Source organism: Podarcis liolepis (genome assembly GCF_965112155.1).
Source record: "Podarcis liolepis genome assembly, chromosome: 7".
NCBI lineage: Eukaryota > Metazoa > Chordata > Lepidosauria > Squamata > Lacertidae > Podarcis > Podarcis liolepis.
Window position 1 is genome coordinate 46944036 of NC_139561.1, and position 5699 is coordinate 46949734.

Sequence of the window (5699 nt, forward strand, 5' to 3'; positions counted from 1 at the left end):
AGCTGCAGAGAGGAGAAGCTGGGAAATATTGGGAGAGCAGCAGGAAGCAGCAGCAGCAGCAGGGGAGAGACAGCTGACGACTCAGTGTCTCTGGAAAACATTCCTGATTCCCTAGGACCAGGCGTTGAGAGTAGAAGAACAGAAAGCTCAGAGGCAGAAAGCACAGGTCAGCCAGTGCAGGGGTGATGTAGAATAGAAGAGACTGAGGAGGTGGGACTTTACTTGGAGCTTAACAAAAGGAGACCACATTCCTTCGTCTCTCTCTCTGTGAATAGTGAATAAACAACTTCGGTAAGAACTCTTCTTGTTTATCTGCTTCCTGGCTGCCACCATGGGAGGGATAGGATTCCCTGAAGTTATTTATGGAAACAGAGATGGGAACAATTACCTTGAGGTTCCAGCAATAAATGGTCTACTTGGCATGCCAGAAGAAGTACTTTTAGTGTTCTTGATTATGATGGTGCATACACAGGTAAGAGAGTCAATGGGAAGGCATTAGTTAGTTAATGGGAGCAGATCCAAGTCGTGCAAGGCTAGCTGTAGGACAAGGTCCAAGGTCCATGTGTTCCTTTATAAAGCCCTGAAACGCTGACACAAAACCCCACACAACAAAGAATAGAAGCTTTCCCATGCCGATCCACCCCCTCTTTTCTTTCCAACCTTATGGTGCAGGCAACACTAATGTCTCACAACAAATGAAACACAACCTGTAGAAAACACAACCTGAAAAAAGAGACAATGCATGTACTTTTGTAAACTAAGAAAGCTTTAATAAAATTATTTTAAAATAAATAAACAAACATATAAAGCCCTGAGCAACTAAGATCCAGGGTACAATTCTGAGAGTGGTTGAAGATTCAGTCCCACTTCCTGAGGAACTCAGGGAATTATGAGGGGGGGGAATTGGGGGGTCTCCAACAAACCCTTGGCACCCTTAACAAACTAGAGTTCCCATGATTCTTTGTTTAATGTTGTATCATGGTGCTTTAAATTTATAGTGCAGAGGGAAGCTAAGCCTCTCCTATGCTACATTCACCCCCTAAAACATGCCTACATTTCACTGGGTGAAACTAAATAAAAATACAGTTAAATAAAGAAAGATGAAGGTGAAATAAATAGAAAAGCAAGACCGTGAACTACGTTACAGTTCTGCTGCTTAAAAAAAAGAGAGAAGAGTGTATTTTGTTGTGTTTTATTTTAGTTCCTGGCACAAGGCTGGTAGCTGCAGCCAGATAAACAGAACAGTCCTTCCTTGAAAATATATTGGCACATACAGCAATGTGAACCAAAGCAGCAAAAATAGCCACTTGTCCTGGGAATGCACTGAACAGGCTCAGCTCTATGCCATCAAGGACCTGGTGCTAATGTAAGACTTACCTTGCTGGATCAGATTGGCTCTGTTGCCAACCAGATTCCCCTAAGAAGCTCATGAGCCGTCCTCAGTCATCTGCCGCAAGGACCTGCTGACTGGAGATATGCAGCTTTCAGCCCTCCCTGGCTGGTAGCCTTGGGGAGATCTATTTTCCAGGAATTTGATGAAGTTTTTCTGTAAAGCCATTGAGGTCAGCATTCATTGACACATCTTATGCCAATGCATGCCATAATCTAATGGCACATTATTTCACAAAGAACTGCTTATGTTTGTTGTGGGCCTACTGTGTTAAGCAAAGTCATTGATAGACCTTGAGTTTTTGGTTTGGCTGTCACTAAGGTGGAAAGCCAGCCTTCTCCAACCTGGTACCCTCCAGATTTTGCTGGGCTACATCCCTGACCATTGGACACGCTTATTGGGATTGATGGGAGCTGTAGTCCAATGACATCCGGAGGGCACCAGGTTGGGGAAAGCTATGGTAGGCCCTGCCTGTTGTTGGTTCTGGCTCCACCTACTCTTGGATTCTTTCCCTTCTGCCCTACCAGTTCCAGTGGGCCCCAGTCACCACTGAGTGAGGGACTTTGTCAATAGCTTTTGGAAAGATCAAGTACACGTACTGACATTCTCCACAAACTCTAAAAAGCTAGAGAGACAGGAGACTTTGGAGAACTTCTAACAGGCAAAAAGCAGGGATGGGTGAATTTATCAATTCCTGTTTCAGTTTCTCAGTCTGAAGTGCACATTTCTGGTTCAGTTTGCAATTATTATTTTTTAAGTCATTGTGAAAATTTGTTAGCATTTTAGTATACTAATATATACTTAAAGGTAAAGGGACCCCTGACCATTAGGTCCAGTTGCAGCCGACTCTGGGGTTTCGGCACTCATCTCGCTTTATTTGCCGAGGGAGTCGGCATGACTAAGCCACTTCTGGCAAACCAGAATATATACTTACCTGAATGCAATTTTGCCCAACACAGATTTTTGCAAGCAAATGTCGTTAATATAATGCACCTTTGCATGTTGTTATCATCAATATACTGTAATGCCTTTTTGTACACAGTATTTGGTTGGAGAACCGCATCACAAAATTCAGAGAAGTGAGAATTTAAAAGGATAACTGTACTTTGGTTCATTACTATTATTTCAGAAAGTGTGAATTAGGTAGGTTGTCATCAAAGTTAGAACTGAACCAAATTTCTTTGCTGTCCTTTGTTACAAATTGGGCAGGCCTATTCAATCATCTTCCTCCTTTTGTCCTCTTTTTCCTAATGTTGCACGGTTCAGGGCTAACCATTTTCTGCTGAACACTAATGTACCATCACACACATTCCTCCTCTTACATTCTTAATAGGATGAATGCTTTTATAGGAAATGAGGGACGAGGAGAGTAAGATGAGTAAGTATTCATTCCATAACAGGATCAAACCAAGCATGAAGTGGGCAATCTACAGTTGGGTCTCCTGATTCCTCCCCCTGCCCTTAAAACAGTGTGTGTGTTGTGGGGGGTGGTAATCAGAGAAGCAGCAGTGGTCCTGCATTTTATTCCTAATAAATAGCTTGGGACGGGGGCAATTTGGATCAGGAAATGGAGGGAAAGCATTCAGCAACTCCTCCACCAGCGCCTCTGCTCTTATCAAAATCAGAGCACATCTGCAACTGCTTTAAGAAACAAATTCTCATGAAATCACGGCTCTTCTATGTCCTGTGAAGTTTGGCCCCAGATCTCTGGGTTAGATTATAGCACATCAAGGATGGAGAATTTACAGCAGGCCTCCAGGCTAGGGCTGGATGATATCTGGTTTTCAACATTGCGATATATCACCAGCTAAAAATCACAATATACTGCTATATAACAATGTTTGAAATAAGCATGGAGCTATGTAGGGGCATTGGCTAGCTTCACGGTTTTTCCCACATTGTGATTTTTTGCATAGTACACACACATATATCATGATTCGCGATATATTGCCAGGTCAAAAACTATGAAACCAATAGTACGATATGGACTTCGAACCGGTTTGGGGTGGTATATCGATACATCACCCAGCCCTACTCCAGGTCTCTCTGGCTGGTCCTTGTGACTCTCCTGAGTTCATACCTCCTCCACATCCAAATCCCTCCTCCTTAGGCTACACCCATCACTGGCCTTCCTTCACATCCTTCCCTAGCATTTTTGCCTTACTAAAATGTGTCCTTGACTCTGATTATGCACCTTGCTTGCCTGGGTGGATGAGAGAGAGAAAGAGGGGTGTGTGAACACATGTGGAAACTAAGCTATTGTACAAAGTTTACATTAGTTGCTCTGCCCACTTTTGCCTCTGGCCCCACCCACCACTGTCATGTGGCCCCCAGAAGGTTGTTCAGAAGGGGATGTGGCCCTTGGGATAAAGAAGATTCCTTGCCTTCGTAGTACACCATTTCTGCTGTGAGGCATCGGTTCCCTCCTTCTTCCTTGTTCCAATCAACCCAGCACTGGGTACATACTAACCTCTTTGATTAAATCACAGAATGACTCATTATATCGCCCAGTCAAGCTACTACCCACCTGCGCCCAAGACAATCCATTCTCAAGGTGTGTCATCACCATCATCTTTAGCCTCTTGGAGATTTCCCATTTATAGGAAGCAACGCCAGCTTCAGAAAATGCAAAAGCCGAGCGTTCCATCCAGACACATGCTGCCAGCCGAATGACTGAGACTTGATATGATACAAGCAATTTGTTGCAAATTGCCCACATTTTTTTCTCTGCTGCACTTCTTTTGACAGTGACAATAGTAAACCCTATGTCAGACACAGGTGTGAATCAGACAGGGGCTGAAAAGGGAGAACGTTCTAGTCTGAATTAGCTGGAGCACATCCGACGGTGACGTCACGGGGGGATGAATCACTGAAGTGTTTATGGGAATAAATTGTTATGATCTAACCTGCTAATGTGCTTGATGCTGCGCTGCTCCGTTCCTTGGAAATAGCCGATCTATTGCAGATGATGTCATTTCCCATATAATAAAGGTTTAAGCCAGGACAAGGGTCTCTGATTTTAAGGTAGCCATTGCAACAGAATTTGCAAAACAAATGTATAGAGATATAAGAACATATGAGGGAGGGATTTTAAATTGGGCTGTTTTTTGTTTTATTATGTGTTTTGTGTTTTCATATTGTGATTTTGTGTTGTAATTGCAGGTATAGGGCGGTATACAAATATAGTTGACAACAACAACAGAAGAGCTTTGCTGGAGGCGACAGATGTCCATGTAACCCAGTATCCTGCTTCCAGCCTGCTCTGCATCAATAAAAGAGATCACCTTCATATAATATCAAACTTTATTTTGACTTCTAAATCAATCCTTTCCAGTACCTCTGTCAAGTCTTGAAGAAATCTAAATATCTCTGATTTGTGGAAAAGAGGGCCTGGAAAGCAATATAATGCTATACTAAGGAAACAGCGGCTCTGAGCATATGCAAAGCACCGTTCCCTCAATACATATAGTAACTCGAATGGGACCCTCTCGCTTGCAGTTTTAGGAAAGAACTTTAATATCAAAGGCAAAATTCCAAGACAGACTCAGGCTAGTATGGCATGGCTCAGAAAAACAGAACTAAATGGTTACTATTATGGGGGAAAGGTCTATTTCTGCCAATCACTTGTGGATGGCCAAAAGCCTGCAGTGAAAATGTTCGCTTGCCGAAGTAGTTATTGTGGTTATTATTAACTAGCATTAGAAACATAATGGCATTTGTTTTCTGCTTTCTTTGCAACCTCACAGTATATGTGCAGTATATAAAATAATGAGATGGGATTGTCATTGTTCGAATATGCACACTGGTATCTGTTTACCTGTAAGCACCCCCCCCCCCAAAGTAGAAGTTTCTCATTCTACCAGATTTGCACAAAACAGCAGCCGTGTGTGTGTCTGTGTTTGTTGCTCCAAGCCAAGAAACCTGATGTCCATGGGTATTTGTTTACATGTGCAGCTACACCTTTCATGATCTAGCATGCTTGCACAAAAGAGCAGTCCAAAATAAATAAATAAATAAGTGATGCCTCACTCCAAACTAGGGCCAGAATGCTGACCTGACCAGAACACAGGTTTACCATTCTGCATAAACTGCTTACATCTGATTAGGAGCAAAACTGTCCTTTTACAGCCCAATTGCAGTCCCATTTAATAGTGACAGGTTGCACTTAAGAGTCTCATTCAAAGCCATTTTCAACTGTTATGCTTTCATACCAGCCTCCCCCCCCCCCCAGAAGTCAAGAAAGGCCACCAAGTCACATATTTGGGCTGCAACCAATCCAACTAAGGAAATTAAAGGCTTGGGGAGTTGT

General features: G+C 42.8%; 1 long non-coding RNA gene across 2 annotated transcripts; it reads left to right on the forward strand.

The window, feature by feature from the left end:
- The first annotated feature begins 229 nt into the window (after positions 1-229).
- LOC310711809 lies at positions 230-3924 on the forward strand. Of its 2 annotated transcripts, none has more exons than XR_014528641.1 (3): positions 230-291; positions 373-472; positions 3880-3924. It is a non-coding gene; the product is annotated as an uncharacterized lncRNA (long non-coding RNA). The 2 variants fall into 2 exon arrangements; XR_014528642.1 differs by lacking the exon at positions 3880-3924 and adding an exon at positions 2433-2505.
- Positions 3925-5699: the final 1775 nt, after the last annotated feature.